This window comes from Alexandromys fortis, unplaced genomic scaffold (genome assembly GCF_014885135.2).
Source record: "Alexandromys fortis isolate MF-2015 unplaced genomic scaffold, M_Fortis_MF-2015_v1.1 scaffold_5, whole genome shotgun sequence".
Taxonomy (NCBI): Eukaryota; Metazoa; Chordata; class Mammalia; order Rodentia; family Cricetidae; genus Alexandromys; species Alexandromys fortis.
This window is the reverse complement of record NW_026067924.1, coordinates 6,327,210-6,342,062: the sequence shown is the minus strand read 5'-3', so window position 1 is coordinate 6,342,062 and position 14,853 is coordinate 6,327,210. Positions and strand designations below refer to the sequence as shown.

Genomic DNA, 14,853 nt, shown 5'->3' with positions numbered 1-14,853 from the left:
ATAGCTACTGTGAGTTCATGTGTCTAGTGCCACTGTTATGTCCAGAGAGTACTGTTTCTCTTAAGTTTTCCACTACTTCTGGCCCCTACAGCCTTTCTGTGCTCTCTTTCATGATGGTCCTGAGCCTTGGTGAGGAAAGAGGTGGTGATGTGACGTGGTTGTGACATTTAGAGTGGAGCTTCACTGCATTCTTATCTCTGCATCTTGACTCGTGGTGGTTCTGTGTATTATCTGTCATCTACTGTAAAAAGAATCTTTTCTGCTTAGCGATGAGAGATGGATTATTCTTTGGGTATAAAGATAAGAACTTAAGGAAAAATTTATTCCTCTGTCTATTTAGCAGAATAATAGCATAGATTCCCTTGGAGGACCTAGCCAGCCATGGGTGTTTGGCCCACTTACCAGTATCAGACATAAATTCTGTCTTGTGGAGTGAACTTTAAGTCTAAGAAGAAAGTGGTTGGTCTCTTCCATAATATTTGTTCTATGATTGCATCACTGAGCTGGTCTTGCAGGGTTGGTCATTATTGTAGCCCACCGGGTTCACCATTGGGTGACACAGTTGATTGTTTTTTCTCCTTCCAGCACTATGAAAGCCAATAAGATAGAGCTCCCCTGTTTTTATCAGTTATTTTGTGGAACAATTGGCAGAGTATTGATGTTATTTCTTGGAAAGCCTGGTAGAATTCTTCACTGAAGCCTGGTTCTTGGCCTTTTTAAGAATACTTCTTTTATTGTTATGGGTCTGTTTGCACTACTTACTTCACCTTGGTTTAATGTTGTTAGGTCATCTGCATCTAGAAATTAATATTTGCCGGGCGATGGTGGCGCACGCCTTTAATCCCAGCACTCGGGAGGCAGAGGCAGGCGGATCTCTGTGAGTTCGAGACCAGCCTGGTCTACAGAGCTAGTGCCAGGANAGAGAAACCCTGTCTCAAAAAACCAAAAAAAAAAAAAAAAAAGAAATTAATATTTTAGATTTTCAATTTTAGTGGAATATAAAATTTTAAAACAACGTTCTTATGATTTTCTGAATTTCCTCAGTGTCTGTTGTAATGTCTTCCTTTTGTCTCTCATTAATTTGGGTCTTTTCTCTTTTTCTTTTGGTGATTCTGACTACAGTTTTGTCAATCTTGTGAATATTTGCAAACAACTAACCTTTGTATTTTTATTTCTATTTTATTAATTTTTTAGTCTTGATTTTGATTCTCTCTCCTGATCTACTGTTTTTGAATATTATTTTTCTAAGCCGTTCAGGTACATCTTTTAATTTATTAATTTGAGATCTCCCAAATATTTTGATGTTGGTACTTAGTCCTATTAACTTTTCTCTCAGTACTACCTTTATTGTGTCCCATAGATTTTGGTATGTTCTATTTTAATTTTTATTGAATTCTAGGAAGTTTTAATAATTCTTCTTGATATCTTGCTTTATCCAGTTATCATTTAGTAGTGTGTTCAGATTCCATGAATTTGTGTATTTTCTTTTTTTTTTCTATTGCTATCCAATTTTATGATTGTGGTCATGTATAATGCAAGATGTTATTTCATTTTCCCATATTTATTGAGAATTGCTTTGTATCCTAAAACATGGTTGGAGAAAATGGGCTGTTGATTAGACTGTGTATTCTTTAGCATTTGGATGGAATGCTCTATGTATGCCTTTTAGGTACTTTGATTTATAGTATCATTCAACTCCAGTGTTTGTCTCATTAGTTTTTTCCAAATGATTTGTCTGTTGGTGAGAGTGGGGTATTGACGTCACTATCAGTGTATTGGGAGTTTTCTGTCTAGTAGATTTTTTTTATATTTATTTATTGTGTATACAGTGCTCTGCCTGCATATGTGCCTGCGGGCCAGAAGAGGGCAGCAGATCTCAATACAGATCTGTAAGCCACCATGTGGTTGCTGGGAATTGAACTCAGGACCTCTGGAAGAGCAATCAGTGTTCATAACCACTGAGCCATCTCTCCAGCCCCTCTAATAGATTTTTTTTTTAAAAAAACAAAATGGGATCGACCTGTGCTCAGCTTGTGTATGTTGAAAATTGTGATAGCTTCTTAGTGGATTTTTTGCTCATTTGATAAGTATAGAGTAATCTTCCTTATCTCTATTTATGTCCTAGTACTGAAACTGAGCATCGTTCTTTTCAGTGTCATCTGAAGAATCTGATTGTATTTATTTCATTTCTCTCCAGCCCAGTACAGATGAGATGCTGCAGTTGTTAATGTTTTGACTTTCTCCTACTGGAAAAATTGAGAGAAACTTAACAGTACAGTAGTTATGATCTGGCTCCCTGTGTAGGGAAATTGAAAGGAGGTGAAAAAGTAGAGCTATACTAAAGTATCCTCGAGTTGTACAGCTCCATGGGTTTGTGGATGCCCTGGGATGTGGGTGCCTAAGTGCGCAGGCACTCTGGGGGATTGGGAGGAGAAGTTCTCCTAGTAGCGAGTATCACATGGACCTGTCTGGGAGTACCTGTGGGAGAAAAACCATTCTGTCTTGTACAAACTCATGCCTCCCTGATGGCCATATAAATTTTACAGGCTAAAAATTTAAACAGTGAAATTATTCCTCTAGTTTCTTTAAGGAATTAAAAATTATTATCTCAAATATTCAATAATTTGGAAGTGGCCCTTGTTCATTCTAATGGCTGGGACAATCCTTGCTCAGATCTGAAGTGTGCTATGGTTCTTTGCTGTGTCCTCCCATGCTCTGTGTCAAGGTATGTGGTCCTCCAAATGGATGAATCTATTTCAGCTCTCCTAATGTCACAGAGTCACTCTGTTTGATGTACTGTTTCAAAGCAGATAGCCTGCAGGTCGACGTTGGTGTAAGTCTAAGGTGTGATTTGGAAATATCACTGCAGTTGTGTGTAGGAGTGGCCGCTGCTGTGGGCTGGTGCCTCGATCTCTGCAGCTGTTTTGATACCATTGCTGTGTAGGAGTGGGTTTGTGGACACAGAAGTGGAAAGTGACCAGATACCTTAAATCTGGAAACAGGTTGGAGGTGTTTGGCTCTGTGATAGATTTCAAATTCCCTTTTCTCATACATGGTGGCTTCTAGCTGCATATTCTTTTTCCCATAATATTTAAATATATATATATTTAAAATTTATTTTATATTCCAACCACAGTTTCCCCTCCTTCCTCTCCTTCCATTCCCTCCTCCCACCTACCATCCACTTTTTACCCCTCATCTCCATTCAGAAGGGGTAAAGCCTACCATAGCAGTCAACAAAGCATGGCATATCAAGGCTGGGCAAGGCATCCAAACAAGGGAATAGGTTCCAAAGAGCCAGTTCAAATGTCCGGGAGAGGTCCTGGTCCCACTGCTAGGGTTTCCACAAAAGACCATTTGAATATACCATAACTCTCTAGTCTGTTGACAGGAGAGGCTGTTGAAAATGTGGTCCAATGTTAAAGCCAGAACCAAATTGCTACCTTATTACAGGACCCATTACTCCAAATGATAAGCTCTGCTCATTAGTCAGAAACAGAATGAGCGTGAGCTGACTTGGCCTGGGGAACTGAAATTTATCCTTGATCCAAAATAGTATGATTTGAGTTTCATAGTTGGATCTAGAGTTTATTCTTACTAGTCCAATCTTGTATAACTTCAGCATCTTATGTTCCCCTCCCCGCAAGACTGTCTTGCTATATATGACCTAAGCTAGCCTTGAACTCATGGCATCTTCCTGCCTCAGCTTCCTGAGTGTTGTGATTACAAGTGGAAGTTACCTTGTCCTGCTTCTATGAAATGGTGGAGTTGCAGCAGGATGGTGACTGAGTGAGCTGATACGTGGGAACCGCATGCTTAGTGACTCAGCTGGAGGTGATTGCAGGAAATAACTGCCTCTTGTGATGTTAGTGCTCTGCTCTGCTGTAGAGGTGAAAATCTTAGTGCAGGCTACCTTTTGATATTGAAAACTATGAAAGAGAGCTAGGACCACATAGACTGTGAGGCTCATTGGTTTAGGGGCTATCGATTTGGGTGCAACTCGCGGCTCTATTGTGAAGTAGTAGGAAGATAGAACTTTTATTCTCTGGAGTTTAGAAGTGAGGCCTTTGTAGCAAGATTGGGGTTAGACAAGGTCATCAGGGTAGAATCCAAGTATTAATCCCAGTGGCTATATAAGAAGCAGGTTTGGAAGAGACCTGTACTCCATGCTGTGTGATCCTTCGTGTGACTTTAGGACTTTCCCAGCGGGAAGACTGTCACCAGGTTCTGACCCTGAGCTTCTAGGATTGTGAATCAAATAATCTGCTGAGCTTCAGGATTTTGTTACAGCCACCCACGGCACTGGACTCACACAACACACTTGAGTGGGTGTTACCTCCCAATGAGGTAAATTAAATTAAGAGAAGCAGTTTGTTTACAGAGAAAGGTAGCTGAAGCTGGAGCTCCTTGATGAGGGGCCTTCCCCACCAGTTCTTACACGCAGACACACACACACACACTGAGGCCATGTCCTTCTGCAGAACAGGGCAATGGCGATGTACAGAGGAAGAATTTCAACTCAGTGTGTGGACTGTGTGTCTGAGAGCATCAGACAGTTCAGTGCTATGAAGCAGCCTAGGAAGGAGTTTGAACTTTAAGAACGTCCCTTTTCTTTGTTCCCTGACTTTATCCTGAGATTTTCACATTATATTAATTGTCTCCACAGCTCATATGAAGTTATACTAAAGAATCTGAATTTCAAATAAGTGTCAAAGTCATAAAATAAGCCTATAATCTTTCCTAGGTAGTTAAAAAGAAAATGGACTTTTTGGTTTTGAAGCATTTTGTCATAGTGAATCTAGACGTTTTTTTTCTTTTTTTCTTTTCACCTTCCTTTTTTTTTCCCCCCAAATGCTTTGTCACTAAAATAACTGGAGAAATCTCATTAAAAGACACCTTGGGGTGCTGGGGATGGCTTCATGGCCTGGTGGTGTGAAACAGTGGCTCCAGACCAGCAGTGCCTTCAGCTCCTAGCTACCCTCATTCTGATGTCTCAGAAAATCAGCCGTCTGTGGAGTCAAGACATGAAGCCAGCTGTTGGGTAGTATTGGCTACACTTGGTGGTTTTCACCTGTAATGAAATACAAGGAGGCTGAGAAAGGAAGCTTATTCTGAGTTTGAGGGCTGCGTAGTAAAAACTTTCTCCTAGCTCTGTGTGTGTTATTCATGTATTCCTGAATAAAGAAGTGTTATGTTATTCCTTACTAAGGCCCATGGTATATGTGTGTCTGAAATTCATAATTATCTCCAGCAATAATTGTGTCCTGTATGTATTCACATTGCTTTTGTCATTGTAGCCTATTACTATTTTTTTTTTGTGAAATGGAAGTTTCTGATTTAAATCTGTCTTTTTATCACAGTCTGAACCCCATTTTCACTGCCCAAGCCGCTGTCCCAGTGTTCTAGGATTTGAAATCCATGCCCACAGGTAGGAGTCAGACATCTAAATACACCATAGTACTTTTGGTTCAACTCAGCCCCTAATCTTTATCCTGCTAATATTTTATTTTCACGCATACAGCTTCATGGTGCATTTCCATAAAGCTCCACCTGCATTCTTCACTAAACATGTATCATGCATGTTTTCTACCTGCTTTTCCACTCTCCACCTACAGATCCATCTTTCTTTTCATGAGGGAAGATTTTCACAGTGAGTTGCTGACTTCCTCTTAAATGCAGACAACTACCTAACTAGAGCTCATATTCATACATGACTGTGATTCACTCACACAAATTCTATATTCAATGAAATGTACAGATAATAGGTATATCATCCATCACTTTGTGGTGAATATTTGCATCTTTATAATTCAAACCTGTCAAGTTATTAAACACCATCGTCAATGTTAAGAAGTGCCCTCTGTCCCATTTCCAGTCACTCATTACCAGTGCTTGCCAGAGGAGTGTATTGTTCTATTTTTTTTTTACCAAAATTAGTTTTCTTTCTTACGTTAATTATGTAAAGGGAATGACATGTATATATGGTCTGTGACTCTCGTGTGATTGCACAAAATAGCCACAGGTTCTTTTAATGGTCAACTGTTGTCAATAGGAAAAGCTTAATGTTTCTAATAGCTTATAGTTTTTATTTTCATGATAGCTAAATTTTAATTGACCTCAGAATCTTTCCTGAGGGTTTTTAAAGTAGTGACTGCCCACTCTCTCAGTACCTGTTCAGGAACGTGGGTAAAACCCTGCTTACAGCTGCTGATGCTGCTGGTGGAGACGGCCTTGGGAGCAGCTACTGCTCTACACAGAATAATTTTTAAGCGTTGTACAAAATAGTATATTTAAATTTCCTGGTGGAGCAGCATAGCTGTAGTGTAAAACGACTTTTCTGATGCAGTTCTTTGGAAACAATTTCCGCATGTGTTGTATTCTCTGTGGCCTCTTCTGTTCATGGGAACTAAGAACTTAAGGTGTTAGTGTTATTTGCTTTTAAGTCGTTTTATATGCCATTTCCTCATGTGAGAGTCTGCTTACAGTTGCCTTAATGCAGGGAAAATAGATGGTTCTTTCATTTTTTTTGTTTCCTTTTCCTTTTTCTTCCTTCGTCTCATTTTTTTTTACTATTTAAACCCAAAGCTAAAATTTTTTCTTATATACATATATCATCATAAACTTCATTGTGAGTGTTTTCTCTCTTGTCTGCTTCCTCCCTCTCTCTCTGTCTCTGCAAAACTCAAAGGATAAAAAAGTTTAGAGTAAAACACAAGTTTCTCTACCTCCTTTTCCTAGCCACCTTTTCCCTACCTGTGAGGCATCTATTGTGAACAGCGTCTTGGTATCCACTCAGTGTGCATCCTGCAAGCCTTCTGTATTTGTATTTGCTCACTCTTCAGAATTCATTGTGCCTAATATCAGGACTTGAGATGGTGCACTAACTGCCTGACATATGGGGCAGGGAAATGAGGGTAGGCTGATCTGCATGCCTGCCGCTGCTGTAGTTGAACCAGGCACTGTTCTTCCTTCACATTTTAACTCGCACTGAAACAGGGAATGTTTGCTTGGTCTGTTTGGTATCATATTTTGGACACTAATAATGGTTTTTATTATTGATTTTACTTTTTAAAATGGCTGCCAACCATTGTTCTGAAGTTCTTTCTAGAACCTCTGAGTATAGGAAGTTTTGAGATGCAACTGAGAAATAACACATGTTAGAAGCTTCATTTAGGTATTGATTGTGAAATTACTGATGATGCAATATATTAACCATATAAAGGGCATTTAAACAGAATCACATAGAATGTTATGTATTGATCAGGTGGCAACTACATGACTGAAAGCTTCTAGGAAATCAACCCTGTATTTTCTCTGTGTGCACATTGCTTCTTTCTTTGCTATGTCTGTAGTCACAGTGGCTTTGTAGGATAACATTAACTATCATAAGTTAGCAGTATTTTCTGTATATTGGCAATTAAAACACCTTCAAATATTACTTGTCCTTATAAACACCAGTGAGCTCAGAGAGCAATATAAGAGTATTTTACATGGAGAAAAGAATATATGGGAATGAGTGAGGCTGCTGCTGTCTGTCTACTATGTTCAAGCTTATACTGAACATAGCATATACTGTGTGCATTATAATGATCTTTGAATTATTAATTTAAAAGTGATGTTTGATTCTGTGCTTGCAATTGACTTCCTACACTGACTGGGATTGCCTTTTCTCACCACTGTCTCTTGAGATCTGCTAAGGAGAATAGATGGTGACATGTAAAGGTAATTGTGAGGTGAGTGCATGTTATGGGTTCTTAACTAACTAAATAGTGATCTGGAAATCTATCACCTTAGATGTTCATCACAGAGTTACTTCTTTTGACTTAAAAAAACTGAAGCACAATTAACAAAAACTCAGAGAGAGAAACTGGGGTTCAACCTGAAGATCAGAAAAGCAAAACAGCCAGCCACTGGCTCTTCCTTGACCTCTGTCCAAAATGACAGTCCTGTCTCTAGGAATCTCAGAATGAGACTGATACTGAGAACTGTCTCCTCCTGTCTTATAATCCTCTCTAGTTCTGGAATTAAAAGCGTGTACCACTGGGATTAAAGGCATGCACTACCCAGTTTCTATGGCAACTAGTGTGGCTACTGGGATTAAAGGTGTGTATTATCACTGTCTGGTCTGTAAGGTTGATCAGTGGGGTTGATTAACTCTCTGATCTTCAATCAAGCTTTATTTTTTAAAAAAATAAAAAAACTGAAGTGTCACTAGAAAAAAAGCATCCCTTTTTAATATCTTATTTACGTTATCCTCAAGTATCTGACAGTTCTTATTTATTTATTCGGTCTCTAAAAATTATTTATATATTTACTTATTTTTATTTATTTATTTTTTGGGACAGGGTTTCTTTGTAGCTCTGTAACTCTGGAGCCTGTCCTGGAATGAACTCTTGTAGACCAGGCTGGCCTCAAACTCACAGAGATTCACCTTCTTCTCCTTCCCAAGTGCTGGGATTAAAGGCATGTGCCACCATCTCCTAGCCCAGACAGACTGTCTTAACTGATAAAGTATTTTCATGAGCCATGAATGACCTGTCTAGAAGAAACAAAGAGGAAAGAGTTCAGATCCCACGGTCTCCTTCTCTTCCTCCTCATTTCTTGTTATTATTATGTTATTAATGATAAATTTTTGCTGTATAACTCAATCTGGTATGGAACTCATTTTTTCTACCTCAGTTTCTGAGTGCTGAGATTACAAGAACATTTATCCAGTTAAGACAGTTTTTAATGCAGATAAAACTTTATTGGAGATTTGAATCATGTTAATGGGAACATTGCTTCAAGTTTTGAAGAAATCGTACAGAGAACATACTGAATAAAACATGGTAGACTGGTGTTTGTTGACGAGGCCAGGAAGTGGGCATTGGAGGGTGGGTATAGCCTGGACAGACTGACCCAGTGCTTCACTGTAGCATGATTTTGTCAGTGAATGGGACTTTGTGTAGTTTTCAAGTTTGAAGGAATAAGAAATAAGCCACGGAGCCTTTGGGGGCTATGCTGCAGTTCCATTTGTAGGGAGGTACTTTGGAACATGTTGGCCTCTGCTTACCATACTAGTCCTAGGCTTCGAGACTAGATGTGCCCATGTGCTGTAACTTACTTTGTTCCCTGCTGTTGACTGAGTTTCTGTTCTGCCCAGTTCCTGCAGTCATGAAATTACATATAGGTCTACATTAGTTATAAACTGATTGGCCCAGTAGCTCAGGCTTCTTATTAACTCTTAACAACTTATATTAGCCCATTATTCTTATCTGTGTCAGCCATTTGGCTCAGTACCTTATTTGGCAGGGCAGTCACATCTTGCTTCTTCTGTGGCCAGGTCAGGACTACAGACCAAGCTTTCCTCTTCCCAGAATTCTCCTGTTCTCATTGACCCGCCTCTACTTCCTGTCTGGTTGTCCCGCTTATACTTCTTACCTGACTATTGTCCAATCAGCGTTTATTTAAAATATAATTGACAGAATATAGACCATTGTTTCACACTACTCTGCCAGACCTAGCAGCCCGGGATTTTATATGCAGTGAACTTATTTGGAAAATCATAGATAAAAATCAGCTTATTTAGAATATTTAAGAGAAAAAACTTAACCCAGAGGGCATTTTTTTCTGCTTAGCAGTAATATTTCTAATTCCTTAAACTAGTTTTTTAATATGCAATTAATGAGCTGACTTGAAACAAATTTTAATTTTATTTGCCATTAACATTTTGCTTGCTAAATGATTTCTGGGTGAAAATTTTCTCTTTCATTAGCTGAACATTTAAAACTTAAAACTGTTATGTGTGTATGCATTACTAATATTATTATGAAACTTGTTTAAATGCTCAAGTTTGTGGATATGGCACTTTCTCCTCAAATGTGAACTATATAGAACTATAGTCCAGTTAAACTTTTTTTTTTTTTGTAGAAAATAAGGAAGAAAGAAACTGATAAATAAATGTTGAAATGAGCCAGCAGTTTGCTATTTCACTTGGGTTTCTCGAGATAGCGAGGAACATGAACTATTTTTGTTTTGTTCTTTGTTTATATCAGTGTACATACATATGCGTGTGTGTTGTGTACCTTGTGCATGGTGAGTTTCCTCTGGCATATTTAGGAAAGCATTCATGCTAGTAGATTCTGATAACATGAACTTTGTCTTACATGACACTTTGAGAAGTAAAAAATAGCGAGAGTGACTGGGAGTCACATCGCTTCCAAATGTGATAGTGTCCTATGCCACTTATTAACCAGCGTTCAAGTTAACTTGTAGGATCTGCAGTCAATCCCTCATGCATTCATTTAATTACATATCTTAACCTTTGTGCTTAAGATATCCACACCAATTCCTCTTGGAACTTGCGTTTTAGGGTGGAAAAAAAGAGAGAAACCTTTCAAAGTGGCGTTGTCCCTGTGCTTCTGCTTCCACCACATGAAACTCTTCTTATGAGTGCTCTTTTGTTTTTGAATAAGCAAAGATATTCCCAGTCTGAAAAACACTTTCAGAATTCTCATTATTGAAACCGTGGCATTTATTATCAAGGGTTGATATTGGTAGTCACTTTTCAGCTGACTTATACTGATGAAAAGATTCTTTTGAATGGGTATAGGCGATTATGCAGATAGACAATAGTTGTGTTAATACTTGCTTCTCCCCCTTCCTTTCCTCCTTGAGACTTAATGTTTTAATAAGACATTATCTACACAAAAGGCCACCATTACAAAAGACAGAAGTACCAAGGGATTTCTCAGGCTTTTGATCCATATGCCCTGGGCTTGTCTTTCACATGGATATCTGCTTTCTGTAGCTGTCAAGTTCATGCATAATTATCTTGACAAATGACATTCTCATTAATATTGTAATGAACCTTTGGCAACCAGTGGAAGCCATGTGCCCCAGGCAGCAATGCCCAGTTTCAGTTTCTTGCTAATGGTTATAAACCCTGCCTTAAATATGCTTTGAAGCCAGTGATAGGTAAATAAATCACTATTTGAGCTAAAAATTACTTAGATTTATACACACAAGCCAAGAGCACTGATGTGTGATAAGGGGCGGCTGGTGTTTACCAGCTAGAGACCCGTATGTGTGTGGGACCTGCAGTTGCCTGTTCTGAGAGCTTCTCCGTTGTCTCATATACAATCTGGAGTTTATCAGGAGAACACATGGTGATGAATTATTACAGGAGAGTTCATTTGCTAAATGATTGTCAAGACTATTGAACTACCTCATGTAGAAGCAAGGTTACTGTTAACCAGAGGCTGCAACCATGTCTAGGACTCAGGTGCACTAGAATCTGTGAAAAATATACCTGTCTAATAGACAATGTAAGTAGGAGGTGTGTGTATGTGTGTGTGTGGGGTGCTGTCCATACCACTCCAAGTGTATTGATATGTCCTTTTAAGCAGTTCATGGTTTTTCAAGTTGATGGTTTCAAAGTACATGCCTGTTGATCATTTGTCATATGAGTGATTCTACTTAATTTGTTTCATATTGAGCTCATGGAAATCATTCTGTGAGCACTGTGGAGTGAGTGTTGTTCATTCATTTGTTCAGTCATTAATTTTGAAGAAATTCTTTCATGTTTTGCAGGCATGTATGCCTGTGTACTGTGTGCGTTCAGTGCCCTCAGATGCCAGAAGATAACCTGGAAGTAGAGTTAGAGAAGGTCATGAGCCACACACATGCTGGAGATCAAAGCTGGCACCACAGAAAGGGCAGACTGCTCTTAACTTTTGAGCTCTTCTCTTGCTCCCCCATTTTAATTTTTTTTTTGTATTTGTCATAGTTGACCAAGTTTGTGCGTTTGACTTTTTTTTTTTTTTAGGTTCTTTGGTTCAGAAAAAAATAAGCATTTTTGTAATGTCATCTACTTACTTTCTTTAAAAGTGAAGTGAATTTAGCTGGGCGGTGGTGGCGCGTGTCTTTAATCTCAGCACTCAGGAGGCATAGGCAGAGGGATCTCTGTGGGTTCAAGGCCAGCCTGGTCTACAAGAGCTACAGGACAGGCTCGAAAGCTTCAGAGAAACCCTGTCTCAGAAAACCAAACAAACAAACAAACAAACAAACAAACAAAAAAAAAGAAGTGCAGTGAATTCTAGAACTGATTCTCTAAATCTACCATGTGCTCCAGCTATCAGTGTGTTTTAGTTGTATTGAGTTACCTTCCCTTTGGTTAATGTCATTGATAATTTATATCTTGTTAGGATTTCTGTTGCTGTGATAAACATCATGAGCAAAGCATCTTGGGTAGGAAAAGGTTTATTTCATCTTACAGCTCACACTCCATCACTGAGGGAGTTAGGGCAGGAACTGATGCAGAAGCCATACAGGATGGAGCTTTGTTTGCTCTTCATGGATTGCTCAGCCTGCTTCCTTATACAATCCAGGAAAAATGGCCTATGTAGGGGTTGCATCACCCACAGTTGGCTAGACCTTCTCCCATGAATCATTAATCAAGAAAATGCCTCAGAGGCAGGTTCCCAGATAATTGTGATGGTGGTATTTTCTCAGTTGAGGTTCCTTTTTCTTAAATTACTAGCTGGTATCAGGTTGACCAAGAACCAGGCAGCATAGACAAGATGAGATGAAACTATTTTGTCTATTAGTTTTTGTTATTAATTAAAGTCATAATACGTCTTTTAACATTTTACTGAACCATTAGAATTAATTAAAATGCTATTAATGTAAAGACAACTTTCTGGAATTATTCTCCAGTGTATTGGTGCTAGGTAGTAAGCTAGGTGCATGCTATGGGAAGGATTCCAAGAGGAAGGAAGAAAAGTAGCTCGGGACTGGTCTAGAAAGTTTTGACTTCGTAGTATTGGGACTGTAACAGTTTTCCCAGTAGAGAAGTGATGTGGGCACATGTAAACGTTTAGAAGGCCCTCATGTTTTCCCCACTGTTAAAGTAAAAAGATTAAAGCTGAGAGAAGGGGTTCATTGGGGCCTGACTGACATCAAGCAGTGGACTTAGGACCAAGGCTACTTGAGCCGAAGGCCTTTTATTTGTAATTCTCAGGTCTGTCTGAGAAAGGCCCTGAAGAAATATAGATTCCAAAACGTACTTGTGTACAAAATTTGAACTGATTTGACTTAGGAATTTTAGTGTTAAATGGGTCATTGCATTTTTTGCTCTTCTCTCTGTGTGTACCTCTCTCTCCCCCTCTGAATTTGAATTTAATTTCACTATTAGAATGTCGAAGGAGTTGGCAAACTGGAAGCAGTGATAAGGCAACTGGAAAGATCTGTTAGCAGCAGCACAGAGAATGCGGTTGTTACAAACGGGCTGTGAGATGTCTTCAGAAGAGCGTTGCTGCAGTGATACAACTGAGTGTGGGCAAATTGTGGAACTGGTACCCTGTCAGTGACTCCTGAGAACAATGAAAACAGGAGAGGGTTATATAGCTGGTAGGTAAAGAGGTTGGCTGATTAGTAGGGCTGGGAAGTGAAGAACTGGTCCTGTCCGGTGAGTGGAGGTGAGGAAGGAGTGTCCTGTAGGATCTGAGTTATAGGATTATGCCAGTGCAGCAGGTGTGACACAGGAAACCCACGTCAAGATTTCTGAAAGGAGTGTGGCTTATTTAGATTTCCTTATTTACAGATGAAGCCATAGGCAGCTGGAATGCATATTTGCATATCATTAGTGGTGCTCTGTAGGAGCTCCGGGAGCTAACCTGTGCCTGGGGAAGTCAAAGTAGATCTTAGGCAGTTCTACAGTCTTTTCTGCTTACTGTGCAAAGTGATGTCTTGGTATTTGAGTTCTCAACAGTGAAACATCTTTATAAGACAGCCTAGTGGGCAAGAAATCCTGAATCTCCTGAAGAACAGGTCTGCACAGATCAAAAGCAAAATGAAATGATATGCTTGCTACAGATTCCTCTTATTCCCAGGCTTTCTGAAAGAACTCAGCCTTCTTTGTGCGGCTTGTGCTATTACTGGTGCTCCACCCAATGAGGCAATCTTCACAACTGCTGGATCTCTGTGAGTTCAAGGCCAGCCTGGTCTACAAAGCAAGTTGTCAGACAGCCAGAGCTGTTACACATAGAAACCCTGTCTTGAAAAACAGTAACAACAAACAAACAAAAAAGAAAGAAAGAAAAAGAAAAACAACTGTTAGAATCTGACTATGGCCTACTTCCTCACCATGCCCCAGCAACCCTGCATAAAGAACATCTTTGCTGACAGGACTGCCTTAGTTTTATCCAAATTTTAATCAATCTTTTCCTTACATGCAAGAAGTGTTTTCTTCCTTATTAAGAGGCCACATAGCATTTGAGGTTTCACCCATATTAAAGGTTTCTTTTCATGAGTATAACTGTGAAATGTATTTACAGTTGGGCTAGTTTCCTAAAATTTACTTCTTAAGAAGTGGCACTGGGTAACTGCTGTTGTGTTTATGACAGCTAATTTATGACTGAATAGAGAAAATTGGGCAGGTATAATGTTTTCCACACAAATGTTCTTCTTTTATTCTCGTAAGAAGTAACAGTGTATGTGAACATCATACGCAGTTACCTTGCCAAGGCTGAATTTACACTCTTATTTAATGCAGGCCATGCAGTGTCTAGAACACAACTGGACACTTTCAAAGGTTTTCTTGTATGTTTTGAAAATAAACTTTAAAATATAATACACATTTATTCAGAAAAATTTAATAGAATTATAAAATAGAATGAAGAGCCAGTGGCAACTGCTATTAAATTTTTCCCATAGTTCATCTCATGGCTTCTATGTCTAGCATGCAGAATTATAGATAACCATGTAATTATTACTATTTTTTCCTGTTTTTTCGAGACAGAGTTTCTCATTGTAACAGCTCTGTCTGTCCTGGAACTTGTTCTATAAACCAGGCTGGCCTCAAACGGACAGAGA

General features: G+C 39.0%; 1 protein-coding gene across 5 annotated transcripts in view; it reads left to right on the top strand.

The window, feature by feature from the left end:
- The window catches only part of Fars2 (phenylalanyl-tRNA synthetase 2, mitochondrial), a 376,567-nt gene that overhangs the window by 62,081 nt on the left and 299,633 nt on the right, over positions 1–14,853 (top strand). For 2 of the 5 annotated variants that reach the window (XM_050142158.1, XM_050142159.1), the window contains exon 2: positions 5,361–5,428. The exons of the other annotated variants lie outside the window; for them this stretch is intronic. The gene's annotated coding sequence lies outside the window, so the exon portion shown is untranslated. The remainder of the gene's footprint in view (positions 1–5,360; positions 5,429–14,853) is intronic. 5 annotated transcript variants of the gene reach the window in all.